The following is a 12465-nucleotide window of genomic DNA, read 5'->3' as shown; positions in this document are numbered from 1 at the left end:
AAACTGGGGTTAAGCAAGGATGCATTATTGCCCTAACCCTGTTGTCCATCTATTTAGCAGTCATTTTGGTCCTTGTTAAAGATTGCCTCCCCAATGGAGTTGACATTCAATATAGAATGGATGGGCAACTCTTTAATTTTTGATGTCTCTGCTTGAAGTCTAAATTCCTTAGAGCGTCCATTACTGATCTTCAGTATGCTGATGACTGTGCCATCCTCGCACACACTGAGAATGGCCTTCAAGCCACACTGGATTTTTTTTGCACAAGCTTACTGAAGCCTAGGACTCTCATTCAATACTGAGAAGACTAAAGTGCTCTATCAGCCTGCTTCAGACCTTGCACATGACCCACCACAAATCACCATCGAGGGTCAGACTTTGGAGATAGTCAAGTACTTTTGCTATCTCAGTTGCCAACTTTCTCAAAATGCAAAAATCGACAGTGAGATCCAGTACATGATCCAATGCGCAAGTGCTTCCTTTGAGAAATTGCTCCAACGCATTTTCACAGACCATGACCTAAGGCAAGACACCAAGATCCAGGTCTATAAGACAATTTGCAAAAAGAAAAGGAGTACTTGTGGCACCTCAGAGACTAACAAATTTATTTGAGCATAAGCTTTCGTGAGCTACAGCTCACTTCATCGAATGCATCCGATGAAGTGAGCTGTAGCTCACGAAAGCTTATGCTCAAATAAATTTGTTAGTCTCTAAGGTGCCACAAGTACTCCTTTTCTTTTTGCGAATACAGACTAACAAGGCTGCTACTCTGAAACCTATAAGACAATTGTTATTCCTACACTCCTTTATGGATGCAAAACCATTGTGTCCTATCGACAGCACCTCAAGAGTCTGGAGAGGTACCACCAATGATGACTCCAGAAGATCGCTGCAGTAACACCAGCATCCTCACTGAAGCCAATATCACCAGCATTGAAGCACTGATCCTCATGCACCAACTCTGCTGGGCTGGACATTGTGTGCAGATGCCAGACTCTCGCCTCCCAAAACAAGTCCTCTACTCTCAGCTCACGCATGGTCAGAGATCCTGTGGTGGTCAGAGGAAACGCTACAAAGACACACTGAAAGCGTACCTCAAGAAAACTGATGTAGACATCACAAGCTGGGAGGAGTAAGCCACCAACCGACCTGAATGGCACCACATCCTTGATCAGGCAGTGGCCCTCTTTGAGGAGAAGCACCTTGCCCTCAAAGCTGAAAAGCGATTGAGAAGGAAGGAAGAAGAAATAATTTTTTCCCAGCAGAGAGCTGGCCAGCTAGGAAATGTCTGTACCTACTGCAGGCGGATCTGTGGTCCAGGACCTATATGTAAATCTGTGGTAGAGATCATTCTTGAATGGAGAGATTGCTGATGATGAAGCACAATGGGCTGATTAAGTAACATGCAAATTAACATCTGCCTGATGTTCTGCTAATCACAGATGACAATCTTTGGTTTGAGAGGGTTAAACAGAGATTTGCACAGAATGGGCAACCATTTTAAGTGATTAAAAGAATGAATGAAGAAAAAAAGAGAGCCAGTTTTCATTGTTCTAAAGCCTAAGCCTGGGTGGCCAGAATAGAATATTGTACAGTACATTTTCTAAACCATGGAAAAATCCACCACCGATTGAGAGACTTTAGTGCTTACATTGTCACACAATTTTGGCATCCTCAGCTAAAGAGATGCCTCTGAATATATGTACAGTAGGAGTTATGATATCTCTTGCAGTTACACATTGTGTTATGTGGAGAGATTAGATGCAGCATATGTAACAGATTAAAGGTTCAGATAGCTGTTAGAGGTCTGCATATCAGAAAATCAGCTTTGGCTGCCCTTGTATCATTCAAGTTCAGTGAAGAAGAATGATTTGTTTCCCTTTTAAACAAGGGCAATATATGCCAGACAAAGGACATGCTCAGTTCCAGTTGTGAATATTTAGATTTGCCTGTTAAAAAAACAAACCAACGATCTTCTTAAATATAAAAACTAAGAAGCCACTAGTCTGGTTTCAGAACAATTGGTTTCTACTAATTGAAAACCTATAAAAATAACCCAGAATAAAGCAATCCAAGTCTCACAAGGTGTGTGAAGCTCTAATAAAAAAACAGTGTGTGCATATGTAGAGAACAAACTCTTGGGGAAACAGAAAATTCAACTAGTTCACACCCTAGTGGCTAATTTGTGAAGATAGAACATTAATCTGATAATGGCGCACACAAATGTTATTACAGCTATCACATTTAAGTATCACACCATGAAAATAAAGCTGTAGTCTATCTTTAGTATTTATCCTATGTTTCTCTGTTCATATTTGTACATGATATATGTAAAAGTCCAGTCTTTTCTAGTATGAAGTTTTAGAGAGTTATTAACAAAAAACTTGTCTATTTTAATGATGAGCTGCAAATTCCTCTAGGTTTAGGTAGGGAGCATACTACCTACAACAAAGGCAGGGCAAATTATCTGGTATTTGTATTAGTATGCTTGATCTGAGTTCAAGGACAAATCCTACTCTTTTGGTTGTTCTGAATGCAGCTAACTTATAATCTTGTGTGCTATCAGTTGTTTCTCTTTCTCCTTGGGGCCCAATTTGACAAAAAAGGTACTGGTGCCTGTTTGACAAAAAGGGTACTAGTTACACCCAGTCCTCTCAGAGAGAGTGCAAGTGACACCAGGACACAACTTCACTCTGAGCAAGGGTGCACTAACAATGTGTCTGTGCTGAGGATTTGTCTCAGTTGCAGCCATCTGTGGCTGCCCAGAAGTGTAACTGCAGCTGTGCAAACCAATAGTGGGGATAGGCACAGATGCTATAAACCATAATTTGCATCAGTGCAGGTTGGCCCAGTTTCATGCAGCCATAAGCAAATCGCATCTTGTAGTGCTTCTACCTAGTCTGCCCTGCCTGGCCTCCAATGGCTTCATCCCCAGTGTAGCCCAGACAATAACGTGGGTCACCTGGATTGATCACTTTTCCAACGTACTGTAGAAAACATGAGTGTAGTTCTTCAAAAAGCGGGGGTGGCCAGGACCAAATCCTTCTCTTGGGGCGCTCCCCTCCAAAAGCAGCTAAAACTAGGGAGCAAGTCAAAGCTGTATACGGCACTTGTAATGTGAGTATTTTCTATTACACAGGACCACAACAGATATTCATGCTGGTGTAGAGTTATCAGTCTGTGGGGGAGAGGTTCTAGGTACGTGAATTCAAGTCAGTTGTGATATGTCTGTCGTATATATAGTAAGGGTATACTGACAATATGCAAGAAGGTATTAATTCAAATTCCATGGTGATGAGTGCAATCTTAAAACCCAGACTGACAGGTGCATATCATAGATTCTCAGGGTTGGAAGGGACCTCAGGAGGTCATCTAGTCCAACCCCCTGCTCAAAGCAGGACCAATCCCCAATTTTTGCCCCATATCCCTAAATGGCCCCCTCAAGGATTGAACTCACAACCCTGGGTTTAGCAGGCCAAAGCTCAAACCACTGAGCTATCCCTCCCCCCCATAAATGGCCCCCTCAAGGATTGAACTCACAGCCTTGGGTTTAACAGGCCAATGCTCAAACTACTGAGCTATCCCTCCCCTCAACCAGTACCGTAAGGGAAAGTTGAAAAGAACTTTGAAGAGAGAGTTCAAGAGGGCGTGAAACCGTTAAGAGGTAAACGGGTGGGGTCAGCGCAGGCACGAGACCGATAGTCATATGGGCATAAAGTGGCCATTTCGTGCTCAGGTGTGTGTAACTGAGTGTCCATTACAGATTCATTCACTTTATTTTTCTAATTTATTTCTAAGGAGGTAAAGTATCTAGTATGTATGTGCTCCCTATTCATTTTACTGCCGAACTGAAGTTCTTGGTGGCATGGGACTATACACTGAATTTCCAATAATTTGAGTCAATAAGAATATTATTCCAGACCTGAGGAGCTTTTGTGGAGAGAGCAAAATTAATGCTGTGTGTTCAGCACAATTAGACACGGTCCACAGCAACAGTGTTTGTGCACATATCTGAGTCAGCTGATCATTCCATTTCATACACCTCGGCTTTACATCAACTATAATTATATTGCCTGAACTTTGGCACTGCATTCTCATTATCCATTGGTATTACACACTCATAATGTCTGTCTTCCTGCACCTGCTTCTGCTGATACTATCAGCTGTCACTACCTTTGTCCTAGGCATAATAGAGATTCTGCACACCTGAGTTGGTTGCTATGTTGATGGGTAATCAGCTGTATGGTGAGTCTCCAGGAGCCAAAAATGAATGTGCTTACCACAAAGATGAACACAGCCTCATCCTTGTGTGAAACATTCATTGTCACTGAAAACATACCCACTGGTATTTCTCAAAAAGAAAAGGAGTACTTGTGGCACCTTAGAGACTAACCAATTTATTTGAGCATGAGCTTTCGTGTTAGTCTCTAAGGTGCCACAAGTCCTTCTTTTCTTTTTGCGAATACAGACTAACACGGCTGTTACTCTGAAACTGGTATTTCTGTTCACTTTGCAGACCCATGTGGATTTGATGGGTGTATAGAGTTCAGTTGATAGTGTCTTGTTTTGGAGTACTCTTTGAAGCATTAGTTTTTGATTTGTGCAACTTTTTCACTCTAAAGGGGAGATTCAGGCCAAATACTTGTAGATTGCTGTAGTGTCATCCATAGCCATTGCTTAAGCAGTCTACCATATCCCCATCAGAAGAGGAAAGGAAAAGGAACCACATGTGACAGATGCTCACCACAGTGATTCATACTTCTTGAAGGTTTCAGAGTAACAGCTGTGTTAGTCTGTATTCGCAAAAAGAAAAGGAGTACTTGTGGCACCTTAGAGACTAACCAATTTATTAGAGCATAAGCTTTCGTGAGCTACAGCTCACTTCATCAGATGCATATCGTGGAAACTGCAGCAGACTTTATATATACACAGAGAATATGAACCAATACCTCCTCCCACCCCACTGTCCTGCTGGTAATAGCTTATCTAAAGTGATCATCAGGTGGGCCATTTCCAGCACAAATCCAGGTTTTCTCACCCTCCACCCCCCACACACAAATTCACTCTCCTGCTGGTGATAGCCCATCCAAAGTGACAACTCTTTACACAATGTGCATGACAATCAAGTTGGGCTATTTCCTGCACAAATCCAGGTTTTCTCACATCCCCCCCACCCCCATACACACACAAACTCACTCTCCTGCTGGTAATAGCTCATCCAAACTGACCATTCTTCAAGTTTAAATCCAAGTTAAACCAGAACATCTGGGGGTGGGGGTAGGAAAAAACAAGAGGAAACAGGCTACCCTGCATAATGACTTAGCCACTCCAAGTCTCTATTTAAGCCTAAATTAATAGTATCCAATTTGCAAATGAATTCCAATTCAGCAGTTTCTCGCTGGAGTCTGGATTTGAAGTTTTTTTGTTTTAAGATAGCGACTTTCATGTCTGTGATTGCGTGACCAGAGAGATTGAAGTGTTCTCCGACTGGTTTATGAATGTTATAATTCTTGACATCTGATTTGTGTCCATTTATTCTTTTATGTAGAGACTGTCCAGTTTGACCAATGTACATGGCAGAGGGGCATTGCTGGCACCTTTTCGACGTCTCCGACTCAAGGAATATTTCCAAAATACCTCTGAACAGCATACTAATCCACAGAGGTCTCCCTACCAACACTACAGAAAGAGGGATTCTAGGTGGACTCCTCCTGAAGGTCGAAACAGCAGACTGGACTTCTACATAGAGTGCTTCCGCCGACGTGCACGGGCTGAAATTGTGGAAAAGCAGCATCACTTGCCCCATAACTTCAGCCATGCGGAACGCAATGCCATCCACAGCCTCAGAAACAACTCTGACATCATAATCAAAAAGGCTGACAAAGGAGGTGCTGTTGTCATCATGAATAGGTCGGAATATGAACAAGAGGCTGCTCGGCAGCTCTCCAACACGAGTTTCTACAAGCCATTACCCTCTGATCCCACTGAGAGTTACCAAAAGCAACTACAGCATTTGCTCAAGAAACATCCTGAAAAAGCACAAGATCAAATCCGCACAGACACACCCCTGGAACCCCGACCTGGGATATTCTATCTACTACCCAAGATCCATAAACCTGGAAATCCTGGGCGCCCCATCATCTCAGGCATTGGCACCCTGACAGCAGGATTGTCTGGCTATGTAGACTCCCTCCTCAGGCCCTACGCTACCAGCACTCCCAGCTACCTTCGAGACACCACTGACTTCCTGAGGAAACTTCAATCCATCGGTGATCTTCCTGATAACACCATCCTGGCCACTACGGATGTAGAAGCCCTCTACACCAACATTCCACACAAAGATGGACTACAAGCCATCAAGAACACTATCCCCGATAATGTCACGGCTAACCTGGTGGCTGAACTTTGTGACTTTGTCCTTACCCATAACTACTTCACATTTGGGGACAATGTATACCTTCAGATCAGCGGCACTGCTATGGGTACCCGCATGGCCCCACAGTATGCCAACATTTTTATGGCTGATTTAGAACAACGCTTCCTCAGCTCTCGTCCCCTAAAGCCCCTACTCTACTTGCGCTATATTGATGACATCTTCATCATCTGAACCCATGGAAAAGAAGCCCTTGAGGAATTCCACCATGATTTCAACAATTTCCATCCCACCACCAACCTCAGCCTGGTCCAGTCCACACAAGAGATCCACTTCCTGGACACTACAGTGCTAATAAACAATGGTCACATAAACACCACCCTATACCGGAAACCTACTGACCGCTATTCCTACCTGCATGCCTCCAGCTTTCACCCTGACCACACCACACGATCCATCGTCTACAGCCAAGCTCTGCGATACAACCGCATTTGCTCCAACCCCTCAGACAGAGACAAACACCTACAAGATCTCTGTCAAGCTTTCTTACAACTACAATACCCACCTGCAGAAGTAAAGAAACAGATTGATAGAGCCAGAAGAGTTCCCAGAAGTCACCTACTACAGGACAGGCCTAACAAAGAAAATAACAGAACGCCACTAGCCGTCACCTTCAGCCCCCAACTAAAACCCCTCCAACGCATTATTAAGGATCTACAACCTATCCTAAAGGATGACCCAACACTCTCACAAATCTTGGGAGACAGGCCAGTCCTTGCCTACAGACAGCCCCGCAACCTGAAGCAAATACTCACCAACAACCACATACCACACAACAGAACCACTAACCCAGGAACTTATCCTTGCAACAAAGCCCGTTGCCAATTGTGCCCACATATCTATTCAGGGGACACCATCACAGGGCCTAATAACATCAGCCACACTATCAGAGGCTCGTTCACCTGCACATCCACCAATGTGATATATGCCATCATGTGCCAGCAATGCCCCTCTGCCATGTACATTGGTCAAACTGGACAGTCTCTACATAAAAGAATAAATGGACACAAATCAGATGTCAAGAATTATAACATTCATAAACCAGTCGGAGAACACTTCAATCTCTCTGGTCACACAATCACAGACATGAAGGTCGCTATCTTAAAACAAAAAAACTTCAAATCCAGACTCCAGCGAGAAACTGCTGAATTGGAATTCATTTGCAAATTGGATACTATTAATTTAGGCTTAAATAGAGACTTGGAGTGGCTAAGTCATTATGCAGGGTAGCCTGTTTCCTCTTGTTTTTTCCTACCCCCACCCCCAGATGTTCTGGTTTAACTTGGATTTAAACTTGAAGAATGGTCAGTTTGGATGAGCTATTACCAGCAGGAGAGTGAGTTTGTGTGTGTATGGGGGTGGGGGGGATGTGAGAAAACCTGGATTTGTGCAGGAAATAGCCCAACTTGATTGTCATGCACATTGTGTAAAGAGTTGTCACTTTGGATGGGCTATCACCAGCAGGAGAGTGAATTTGTGTGTGGGGGGTGGAGGGTGAGAAAACCTGGATTTGTGCTGGAAATGGCCCACCTGATGATCACTTTAGATAAGCTATTACCAGCAGGACAGTGGGGTGGGAGGAGGTATTGGTTCATATTCTCTGTGTATATATAAAGTCTGCTGCAGTTTCCACGATATGCATCTGATGAAGTGAGCTGTAGCTCACGAAAGCTTATGCTCTAATAAATTGGTTAGTCTCTAAGGTGCCACAAGTCCTCCTATACTTCTTGAAGGCACTCCCATACCACGGTGATAGGCTTTGGTATAAGAACCTGAAGACAATTGAATATTTAACTCTTTTAATCAAACCGTGTTAATCATATTTCATTAATGTGGTGTGTTTACCCCTTTTCCCGATTGCTAATGAAGATGTTAAATAAGATGGGACATAATAGTAAACCACATTATGGCACCCCCACTAGCTAGATATATTGCTGTTATGTGTGCTAATATGTGTTATTTGTCCTTCAGTCAGTTTTCAGTAAGTTTTATAGTTGTCATATCCAAGTTGATTTGAATTAATTTTGAGTAAGAATTCATGACCCTCTCTATCAAATGTCTTACTAAAATCGATTTCCTCTACTACAGTCCCATCATCTACTAATTTTGCAGTATTAATAAAAAAACAATCATCGTGTTTATCTGATGCTCTTTATAAGCCCATGCTGCTTATTGCTCATAGTTCCATTATTCTACAGTTGTGTTGATCTTTTATCTTAATATACTAGATTTATTAACAGCTAGATTTATTTTCACTTGATTATTTACACTTTATCTATAGCTGTTATTACAAGGTCTCCATTACTTCATAATTGTTTAAATTGCTCATTTTTAAAAAACAGTATCTTGGTCATTTTTGAGTCAGCATTAATGTCATGTCTTATCTTGTGTATTAATGGGCCTACTTTTTCTTTAGTATGATTCCCCGATTTATTTGCAAAAGCCCTTCTTATTATTCCCAACTCCTTTAGCTAGCAGTAACTCATTAAACCTTTTTAGTCCTCTTTTCTCTACAAACCATTGCTGATCATGTATTCTTGTTTGAATGTCTCCCCTCATCTAGGTACAGTACTGAATATTTTTTAACCTCTGGTTTTTGAGCATTTCCTTGTGAAGTCATGTCACACCAGTCCCTTCTTCTTCCTGCTCTTCTTATTAGTACTGTGTTTTCCATTTCTTCTGAGGCCTCGTAGAAATTCTCCATCTTCTTCCACAGTGGTATAAAGTTAAACAACAGCTGCATTAAATTCTAAACAACATTACAAAAGGAAAAGTGGTGTCCCTCAGGCATTTCTCCTTTTGTGATTGCCAATGTGGGTTGCAGGTAGCTTTACAGCAGGGAAAAACTAAGTTTGTAAAACAGACCTGTTATGGTCGTTGTAGAATGCACAGCGATTCAGGAAGCCCTGGTGAGTAACTGAATGATCTCTCTTTCTATCTAGCTGGCTAGCCTAGGACATTCACACATCTCCCTTGCAGCTCCCCCTGTGGTCCAATCTACACAGTGGTTCTAGGCAGTCACAACTAGCACTACAGAAAGTCATTGTGGTCAAACTCAAATTCATTTTCAAATCTGAACGAATGTTTGTGAAAAACTTTCCCCACTATTCACTAAGCTCTATTCCCTTCTCTTCTGTTTCAGAACAACACCATTTTCTCTCTTCCTTTGCATGTTAGAAGTACAGTGTTTGCAAGATTATCTGAGTGAAGCGAAAGGGGATCCCCTGTCCTAATTAAATATGACTCATGTGTCCTGTTGGTTCTGAACCAAAGAGGCTGGCACTTCATCTGAAGACAATGAAAAGGTTCCTGTTCAACTTCAGTGGGCATCAGAACAGACCCTAGCAGACTGTCCCGGACAAGAGAAGGTACAATGGAAAGTCCAGCAGAGGGAGTCATTTTAAAAAGAAAAGTTATTGACAAACGTCTTATGGGAATTGTGAAATAAGTGAGTCTTTAGGAGTTTATTTGAATGTGAATGGGTAGGGCATTTGGTCACCTGAGATATAGAAATTATAAAAAACATATTCCTATAAGAGAGCAAAGGATAGTTTGTTGCAGATACATGTTCTAAACCACTCAGGACTAGATTCTCTTCTGTGCAGACATCTGATAGGTGTGGGGGGTTAGTGGTGGGGGACATGAGTATTGGAGTGCCATCGGGGAGCACCTTGCTCTTGATTCTGGTTCCATGCTACTCTGACTCCAGTGTATCTTAAAGGACCATACACCAGTTGAGGATTCATGGAACTCAGATGTACTCCACCCCACCCCCAACATGCTCCTTCACGCCCATGACATGTCCTGTGTGTGTGGGTGGCTGGCCTCCCCTACCTCTTCAGTCTAGCTAAGAGTTGTCCCACCAAGTGGATTCTCAGCTGAGCAGTGGAGGCCCTTTGCACTACTAAGGCATAGGTGTAGTTTGACTTCTATATTTGGGGGGGCGGCAGTTCCAGTCAGGCCAACAGGCTACACATGGAGGAGGCAAATTCCACACCGGCCCAAGGCTTGTAGTTTGGGACAACACTCCCCCTACCCCCCTTCATCAAAGTACACTCATGTGGTGGAGCAGAGGAGTTAGGCACAGAAGAGAAAACCTGGTGTGACAGGGGTCCTGTGTCGAACTAGGGTGCCCCCGTCGGCCCAGTGAGGGGTTGGTGCACCCCATCACTGGGATCCCCCCTTTAAGCAGGTGATTTTGGCCAAGTGGGTCCCGGCCCCCTAATAGGGTCACTTAGACAAATAGTCCATAGTCTCTGGGCAGGCAAAACAAACAGTCGGTAGCCCTGTAGCCTCTTGGCTGAGGCAAAACGAACAACCAGTCTAGAGCCCTGCAGTCTCCAGGCTGGGGCAGGTGGCAACACTTGGGGAATTAGCCCCCTGGGAGGGCAAAGCAGCAAGCAGTTTGCAGCCCCTGGGCAGGGCAGGGCAAAGCAAACAGCCTGTGGCCCTGCAGCCTCCTGGCTGGGGCAGGCAGTTGCCCTGGGGGAAATTAGCCCTCTGGGCAGGGCAAAATATCAATCAGCCTATGGCCCCTGGCAAAGCAAACAAACAGTCTATATTGCCTTACTACCCTCTTGGCTGGGACGCAGAACAGCCAGCAGCTTCCGCAGCCATTGGTGGCTTGGCTTCCGAGGCAGTCTCCGCAGTCAGCGAGTCACCTGGAGCGTAGTTTGGGTCTTCGGGCCAGGTGAGTCACAGGAACCAGCAGGGAACATCCTTCCTCCTCCATCGCCCACTCCAACTGAGCTGGGCTGCCTCCTTTTATCTGGCTTCTCCACTTGGAGCATGCGCAGCAGGAGAAAGGGTGCATGGCCACCTGGGCCCACAATGATCGGTCCGCCCCTGGCAGCCCAGTCACAACTGGCTACAAATGTTCTGTTTCAAAAGCAATAATTAAGATGACTAGAAAATTAGAAAATAATCCAAATCCAGGGGGCCAGGAGACATGCAACAGTAGAGGGGTTCCATCTTGTACATGGTTTCACTGTTTGCACTTGTTAATGTACTGTTTGTTTGTTTGTAGGTTCTGTTGTTACTGGTATGTTAATGTGGTAATGGCAGTTGACTTGGCAATAGATTAATGTTGTACTTTTTTATAAATACAGTTTTTTATTTTATCAAGAGAGTTTAGTGCTGTCACTGCATCACATCATACAATGTGTATTTAAAATAAAGGTAAACCCATGATCAGGGACAATTAGAAATTAGTAGGCAAACACTATTCCTCAATACAGTTAGCTACATCAGTCCATACTTCAATCACTTCCTTACATCAATCTATACTGTGAATCCATGCTCACACTCCCCTGCACTTACCCTACAGGTGACTTTCCAACACCAAATTGGTTGGCAACAGACCTGTAGCAGTCTGAGATAGCCAGCACCCTACAGGTGACTTTCCAACACCAAATTGGTTGGCAACAGACCTGTAGCAGTCTGAGATAGCCGGCTTCCAGACAGTTAAAGTAACCCACTTCTGGATCAGCCAGGCCTCTCTCATGCATGTGTCTTTATGCTGGAGAGTTGGGGCAAGATACTCACAAAGCTCCAGAAATGTAGCTTTCTTCAGGCGTCATCCCAAGTCTGCATGACAATGCAGTCCTACCAGTCTGTGCTTGTGGCCCTGCTCCAGAAGTGCTGGTCTATGTAGGGGATATCAGCAACTGTATCCAGTGTCATAAGCAGTATCAGCCAATTTGAGTCTGCCATACCTGTGTCGTCCTCCTCCTCCTCCTCCTCATGCTCCATTGTAACGCCAACAGACCTCGGTCACTGCTGGCTGGGGTCAAACCTGGGACTTCTGGAGCTTAATGCATGAGCAGTGACAGCCTGAGCTAAAAGTCATATGTCTCTTAGCCAAAGCTATAGCAGGCTCATCAATCTCTAGCTTGTCTAGCTGCCACTAGAGAGGGACAAAGTGCTACACAAAGCAGGCATAGGTTACACCATCATAAATGTTGTCAGGTGCCTTTGGTGGGTCAGAAAACACTGCTGAAATCACCTCCAGCACCTCACGAAAGCTCTGCCTG

The 12465-nt window shown here is 43.9% G+C and overlaps 1 long non-coding RNA gene across 2 annotated transcripts in view; it reads left to right on the top strand.

The window, feature by feature from the left end:
• Window positions 1-12465, top strand: part of LOC140906533 (uncharacterized) — a 170396-nt gene that overhangs the window by 108588 nt on the left and 49343 nt on the right. Inside the window, exon 3 of one of the 2 annotated variants that reach the window (XR_012157144.2) lies at window positions 9576-9801. This is a non-coding gene — a long non-coding RNA (uncharacterized LOC140906533). Of the gene's footprint in view, window positions 1-9575; window positions 9914-12465 lie in introns of those variants that run through there. The other variant, XR_012157143.2, reaches the window with a different exon arrangement.

This window comes from Lepidochelys kempii, chromosome 2 (genome assembly GCF_965140285.1).
Source record: "Lepidochelys kempii isolate rLepKem1 chromosome 2, rLepKem1.hap1, whole genome shotgun sequence".
Lineage (NCBI taxonomy): Eukaryota > Metazoa > Chordata > Testudines > Cheloniidae > Lepidochelys > Lepidochelys kempii.
Note: the sequence above shows the minus strand (reverse complement) of the source record. Positions and strands in the feature narration are given on the sequence as shown.